Source organism: Convolutriloba macropyga, chromosome 8 (assembly GCF_964194025.1).
Source record: "Convolutriloba macropyga chromosome 8, txConMacr16.3, whole genome shotgun sequence".
NCBI lineage: Eukaryota > Metazoa > Xenacoelomorpha > Acoela > Convolutidae > Convolutriloba > Convolutriloba macropyga.
This window is the reverse complement of record NC_134475.1, coordinates 38,364,057-38,371,855: the sequence shown is the minus strand read 5'-3', so window position 1 is coordinate 38,371,855 and position 7,799 is coordinate 38,364,057. Positions and strand designations below refer to the sequence as shown.

The 7,799-nt window shown below is 30.2% G+C and overlaps 1 protein-coding gene across 1 annotated transcript in view; it reads left to right on the top strand.

Annotated features, from left to right (window-relative positions):
- The first annotated feature begins 797 nt into the window (after positions 1-797).
- The window catches only part of LOC142344108 (uncharacterized), a 121,151-nt gene continuing 114,149 nt past the window's right edge, over positions 798-7,799 (top strand). The window contains exon 1 of the mRNA XM_075395603.1: positions 798-1,002. The gene's annotated coding sequence lies outside the window, so the exon portion shown is untranslated. The remainder of the gene's footprint in view (positions 1,003-7,799) is intronic.

Here is a 7,799-nt window from a genome sequence, read left to right as displayed (position 1 = left end):
TAAAGTATAAATAATTATAACAATTTACAAAACATCTGCGTAAAATACCTTCAAATATATTCCTAAACTTTGTTCTCAATTGAAGTGTTGGAAGCAATGGAACGTGATTATTGATAAAGTAATCAAAATAATAGTCGCAAAATGGTACGCAAAGTTTTTGGATCTATTTTGAAGCTCAGTGGGCATATACAACTTTTTTCGCCCCACCCCCCAGGCGCGAGCTGTATTTCTACATACTATAGTGCTATATAAAACCTTACAAAGTTTAAAACTGGGCGCATAAAAAACACTGGGGGAGGAGTTAGAAAATTTTTTTCCCCAGTTTCAATATTGTCCTCAGTTTAGCTATAGTCCTTTCATTAAGTCTAATTTTAAACAAGTTTAAAGTGAATTTATGAATATTCCTTGAACTTCAATAGTCTCATTAATAATGGCACGTGCTGTGAAAAAATTGCCCCGAATCGATAAATAGCCCAATTAGCGCTATTGAGAACGATAATCGCCTCAATGACAAAAGAACTCACTGTTGCTTTTCATCCATTAACTGTCATTGTTTCAAAAGGGGGGAAAGGGAAACCTCCCGCTGTTTTAGTAACCTTTCATGTACTCATTCAGTGAACAGCCCTATTCCCCTTTTCTTCCCGTTTTCCTGCCGTGTCAAAGAGTGCATTTAAGCAATATACGATAGGATGGAATGCAATTTGCTGATCAAATAGATTACACGCTGTCAACTTTAATTTGTTCATCAAAATATACCCATTCATTTTATTATTCATTCCTTCATTTCCTCATGAAACAGACTGATACTACATCTGTTCAGCAATATTGAATTGTTTTTCAGTCGGAAATTGTTGTATTTATACTCACGTTATTACAATTGTTCAGGATGTCTTTACCAATGTAACTGAAAACATTCCAAATTTTCTAAAGTATAGTATAGTATTCTAGACAAGTGAAGTAAATGCTTTAAATGAGACTGATTACAATCCAGACACCTGCAGCGTAAGTAGAGAAACACATTTGGCCCGCTTTGAAAGAGAAGGGATTTCTAAACTTCTGAAAATTATATAACAACGCTCTCTCGAGAGTTTGTGAACTTTCACGCAAAATGATGAAAAATAATTACGAATTTGCTGAAGTTAAGGAAGCCAAAGTCACCTAACTCATCGAATTCACGAAGCACCCTCGCGCAAAAAAAATCTAAAAGCAAGCAAATTACAGAAAAACAAACAAATTTTAAAAAAATCAAAAAAAGTTTATTACAGTTCAGATAGCATCATAAATTAAACCATGCATTATTGAGACTTCTCATTATTTAGACCTTTGCGTCAGTCACAAAAATGTCTGCCATAAATGTAAGCCAATTCTCTGTGTCGGTTGGTCCTAAAATTTTCTATTGGTTATGAAAAATATTTATGTTAAAATACAAAATGTTAAATACAAATTCAACCAACTTGATAATTAAAGTTTGATTAAAAACAAACAATTATAACCAACCAAAAATTAACAGTTAGACAAATTAAGTATGCTTTAATGCAGTTATAAAAAATCATCAACAATTTTGTATGTTATTAGACAATTGTATTATCGATTGCGCCTGTCTTAAATACTATACATCAAAATTCTGGAATGTGCCAAAACTTCAGCCTTTTGCTTATCGGTATTGCAGAATCAATTTGACTGCAAATTTAGTAGTAGTGGATAAAACAAGTGATTCAACCACCAGTAAAATTTGTCCCTTTCTCCTAACGCTAATCGCGCATGTCGAATCGGGCCAAATTTTTCTGTTTGTTGAATCCCTTGTTTTATCCACTACTATATATTAGCTCTAAATTTGATAAAAATTAAAACTAAAATCAAAAATAAAACAAAAAATCAAAAAATCAAAGCAAAATTTACATTTCACTCTTAAAGAGTGATTCACTCTTATTCGGAGTGATCCCCAGTAGAAAAGATCGCTCTTTTTCACTCTTAAAGAGTGAATCCCTCTTTTTGATATTTTTTTATTTTTTTATACTTTTTATCTCTTATCTAGAATCAAATCAAGGTCTAATTCTTTTTTATCTTTAACAAAATTTATAATATCTTCTCTAAACTCTTCATAATTTATAAATAGTTTGTTTAAAAACCTTCCTCCCTTTCAATTCAAAATTCCCATCTCTTCATTGACGAATTCACAGTTACATTGATCATGGAACCTGCTTCGCAGATCAGTGAACGAACTTTGTTCGTGGTTTACCAAACTGCTTCCCCGATCTATATATTCTTCTTGTATCAGGGAACCTGCTTCGCAGATTGTATTTTGTGTTTCACCTTCCAACTCTTCTCCATATGCAACATTAACTAATGTATTTACTCTACTCAACATTGTACTTGCTCCCATTGCTACAGTTCCAGCATTTCTTGATATTGAATTAGGATAAAAACAATTAAATATAAACAAACCTGCGCCTATAATTCCACCAATATTTGATAAAATTTTCATACCCTTTCCCATAATCATTTCTTTAGTTAGAACATCATTCTGAATTTTAATATTATTTAAAGTAAGAAGTTTATTGAAAATAAAATTGATAATTATCATGATTAATATCATTTTTATCTGTTGCATTAATCATTAGTGGTTTCATATATGCTATAAGGGATTCAACCACCAGTAAAATTTGTCCCTTTCTCCTAACGCTAATCGCACATGTCGAATTGGGCCAAATTTTTCTGTTTGTTGAATCCCTTGTTTTATCCACTACTATATATTAGCTCTAAATTTGATAAAAATTAAAACTAAAATCAAAAATAAAACAAAAAATCAAAAAATCAAAGCAAAATTTACATTTCACTCTTAAAGAGTGATTCACTCTTATTCGGTGTGATCCCCAGTAGAAAAGATCGCTCTTTTTCGCTCTTAAAGAGTGAATCCCTCTTTTTTGGTATTTTTTTTATACTTTTTATTTCAAATTATCTATACTTTTCAATAAATTTATATTTTCCTTTATTTATTCTATATTTATTCCATTATTAATAAGAAATGATACAAAATTATAGTATTTACATGAACAACTATCAGTGAAACTGCTTCGCAGATCCTCTGTTTGGTTAATAGCTAAAGGACTTACAGCTCTAGGACTTTGCCAACTAGGATTAATTGTTTTATCCGCGAAGCGGTTACACCGATCAGTTATATCAGGGAACCTGCTTTGCAGATTTCTACTAAATCCTCTAGTCAATTCTATATCTGGATGTTGTTTCTTTACATGAGCCCGTATCCCATCATATCTCACAACAGAAGTACAATATGGACAATTAACTTTAGCTGAAGTACAACTTCTACATGTATACTTACCCTCATCAAAATTATTTAGTGGTTTTTTATAATTACACTTATTACAACATCTAGTTAAAACTTCTGAGCTGGGGTTAAGGTTGGGGTTAGGGATAAGGTTAGGGTTAGGGTTGGGGTTAGGATCTGAGTTAGAGTTATAGTCATAGATAGAACCAGAACCAGAATCAGAACTAGAACTAGAGCTAGAACTGGGGTTAGAACCAGAACCAGAACTAGGGTTAGAACTAGAGTTAGAATTAGGGCTAGAACTAGAACTAGGGTTAGAACTAGAATTAGAATTAGAATTAGAATTAGAACTAGGGTTAGAACTAGAACTAGATTCATTTTTTAAAGAACAACCCCATGGAGAAAAATCATTAGCACAAATACCACTTAATATTATATTACCACACATACATTTATCAGTTTTATCTTAATGACATGATTCATAGTGATATTTTAAAACAGCATTGTTTCCACATTTATAGTTACACTCTGAACATTTTAAAAGCATTTATAATAGGGTAAACTATCAGTAAAACTGCTTCGCAGATAATTCTTACCTAATCCTTCACAGGGTAAAATTTAAAAATTTAGCCATGATTTCAATTAAATCTTTAGTATTATCTTTAGATGTGATACACTCTGTTAAATATTTATTTCCTAAAGTATTGAATGTGTTAGTTTTACATCTCTTATCTAGAATCAAATCAAGGTCTAATTCTTTTTTATCTTTAACAAAATTTATAATCTCTTCTCTAAACTCTTCATTATTTATATATAGTTTGTTTAAAAACCTTCCTCCCTTTCAATTCAAAATTCCCATCTCTTCATTGACGAATTCACAGTTACATTGATCATGGAACCTGCTTCGCAGATCAGTGAACGAACTTTGTTCGTGGTTTACCAAACTGCTTCCCTGAACTATATATTCTTCTTGTATCAGGGAACTTGCTTCGCAGATTGTATTTCGTGTTTCACCTTCCAACTCTTCTCCATATCCAACATTAACTAATGTATTTACTCTACTCAACATTGTACTTGCTCCCATTGCTACAGTTCCAGCATTTCTTGATATTGAATTAGGATAAAAACAATTAAATATAAACAAACCTGCGCCTATAATTCCACCAATATTTGATAAAATTTTCATACCCTTTCCCATAATCATTTCTTTAGTTAGAACATCATTCTGAATTTTAATATTATTTAAAGTAAGAAGTTTATTGAAAATAAAATTGATAATTATCATGATTAATAACATTTTTATCTGTTGCATTAATCATTAGTGGTTTCATATATGCTATAAGGGATTCAACCACCAGTAAAATTTGTCCCTTTCTCCTAACGCTAATCGCACATGTCGAATTGGGCCAAATTTTTCTGTTTGTTGAATCCCTTGTTTTATCCACTACTATATATTAGCTCTAAATTTGATAAAAATTAAAACTAAAATCAAAAATAAAACAAAAAATCAAAAAATCAAAGCAAAATTTACATTTCACTCTTAAAGAGTGATTCACTCTTATTCGGTGTGATCTCCAGTAGAAAAGATCGCTCTTTTTCGCTCTTAAAGAGTGAATCCCTCTTTTTTGGTATTTTTTTTATACTTTTTATTTCAAATTATCTATACTTTTCAATAAATTTATATTTTCCTTTATTTATTCTATATTTATTCCATTATTAATAAGAAATGATACAAAATTATAGTATTTACATGAACAACTATCAGTGAAACTGCTTCGCAGATCCTCTGTTTGGTTAATAGCTAAAGGACTTACAGCTCTAGGACTTTGCCAACTAGGATTAATTGTTTTATCCGCGAAGCGGTTACACCGATCAGTTATATCAGGGAACCTGCTTTGCAGATTTCTACTAAATCCTCTAGTCAATTCTATATCTGGATGTTGTTTCTTTACATGAGCCCGTATCCTATCATATCTCACAACAGAAGTACAATATGGACAATTAACTTTAGCTGAAGTACAACTTCTACATGTATACTTACCCTCATCAAAATTATTTAGTGGTTTTTTATAATTACACTTATTACAACATCTAGTTAAAACTTCTGAGCTGGGGTTAAGGTTGGGGTTAGGGATAAGGTTAGGGTTAGGGTTGGGGTTAGGATCTGAGTTAGAGTTATAGTCATAGATAGAACCAGAACCAGAACCAGAACTAGAACTAGAGCTAGAACTGGGGTTAGAACCAGAACCAGAACTAGGGTTAGAACTAGAGTTAGAATTAGGGCTAGAACTAGAACTAGGGTTAGAACTAGAATTAGAATTAGAATTAGAATTAGAACTAGGGTTAGAACTAGAACTAGATTCATTTTTTAAAGAACAACCCCATGGAGAAAAATCATTAGCACAAATACAAGGTAAAATTTAAAAATTTAGCCATGATTTCAATTAAATCTTTAGTATTATCTTTAGATGTGATACACTCTGTTAAATATTTATTTCCTAAAGTATTGAATGTATTAGTTTTACATCTCTTATCTAGAATCAAATCAAGGTCTAATTCTTTTTTATCTTTAACAAAATTTATAATCTCTTCTCTAAACTCTTCATTATTTATATATAGTTTGTTTAAAAACCTTCCTCCCTTTCAATTCAAAATTCCCATCTCTTCATTGACGAATTCACAGTTACATTGATCATGGAACCTGCTTCGCAGATCAGTGAACGAACTTTGTTCGTGGTTTACCAAACTGCTTCCCTGAACTATATATTCTTCTTGTATCAGGGAACTTGCTTCGCAGATTGTATTTCGTGTTTCACCTTCCAACTCTTCTCCATATCCAACATTAACTAATGTATTTACTCTACTCAACATTGTACTTGCTCCCATTGCTACAGTTCCAGCTTTTCTTGATATTGAATTAGGATAAAAACAATTAAATATAAATAAACCTGCGCCTATAATGCCATCAATATTTGATAAAATTTTCATACCCTTTCCCATAATCATTTCTTTAGTTAGTACATCATTCTGAATTTTAATATCATTTAAAGTAAGAAGTTTATTAAAAATAAAACTGATAATTATCATGATTAATAACATTTTTATCTGTTGCATTAATCATTAGTGGTTTCATATATGCTATAAGTTTATTTATATCTTCTCTCTCTAAATCATCTTTTAAACTAAGAGCTCTTAAATCAAGGAAACCAACTCTTGTATCATATATCATTGTTCTATTAGTACTAATAATAATGAAAGTTTTTTCTTTTTTTATTATATTTAATTATACCATAACGAAGTTCATCTGACATTCCATCTGTATAATTATAATAGTTACTATTTAATTCACTAATTATTTTATTGAAGTCATGTTCACATTTATATATCTCATTAAAGTTCTTAAATAGGTCAGGTCCATTACAAGTTGTTAAATAAATAGTATCACAACTCATTCTTGCTGTATAAACTATTTGAGCTGGTTTATGACACATTACAATCATTTGAATATTATAACGTCTACCTTCAGTAAAATAATAACCTATATCCTTATTTAACCTATCACCCATATCATCAAGTACCATTACACAATTTTGAAATTTATGCATATTATTTTTTGTGATCATATTTATATCACATTTATTAAACCCAGTATAAAACTTATTAGACTCAGGATCTATCCAGTCTCTGTCATCTTTACACACTATAACTATAATTTTAGCTTGATCTTGAACTTGATCTCGATCTTGATCTTGATCTTGATCTTGATCTTGATTTTGGACTGAGTATAATTTTAAATATTGTCTAATAAAATATGTTTTACCTGTACCAGTTCCACCATAAACAATAGTATGTAATGGTGACTTTTCATATTCAAATCTAACTAAACTCCTATTCATAAATCCACCAAAGCTTTCTTCTAGTTTTGTATATTTACTTGGTCGTGAATCATATATTATATAACAAACTCCAATTATAATAATAAAAATAAAAACTGCACTACCTGTTTCCATTTTTAAAAAATAAATATAGATTTGATTTAGATTTAGATTTAGAATTAGACTCAGATTTAATAAATTTATTATATAAATATGCTCATCTTATCTTTTGAGGAATTCAATAATAAGTTTAATATTGATAATAATGCTATGAGTGATATCAGAATAAAAGATATAGGTAAAGATATAAGTCTAACACCAATTGAAATTGTAATGAGAGATCAAACTCCAGATAGTATCAGGGATCCTAACTTCAACATTATTGTAAATCTACATCCAACTGAAGGTACACATTGGGTTTTAGTTATAAGAAGAGAAGGTGGTCCAACATATTACTTTGATAGTTTTGGTGTAGAAACTCCACCTTTATTTTTAGAAGAATTTGTTGATCTCGGCTCTAATGAGAGAATACAACAATATGATGAATCTTATTGTGGGGCTTATTGTTTATATATGATCTATCTTATAGATAGAGGATTTAGAATTAAAAGTGCTTTGAATATTCTAGTTAACCAATG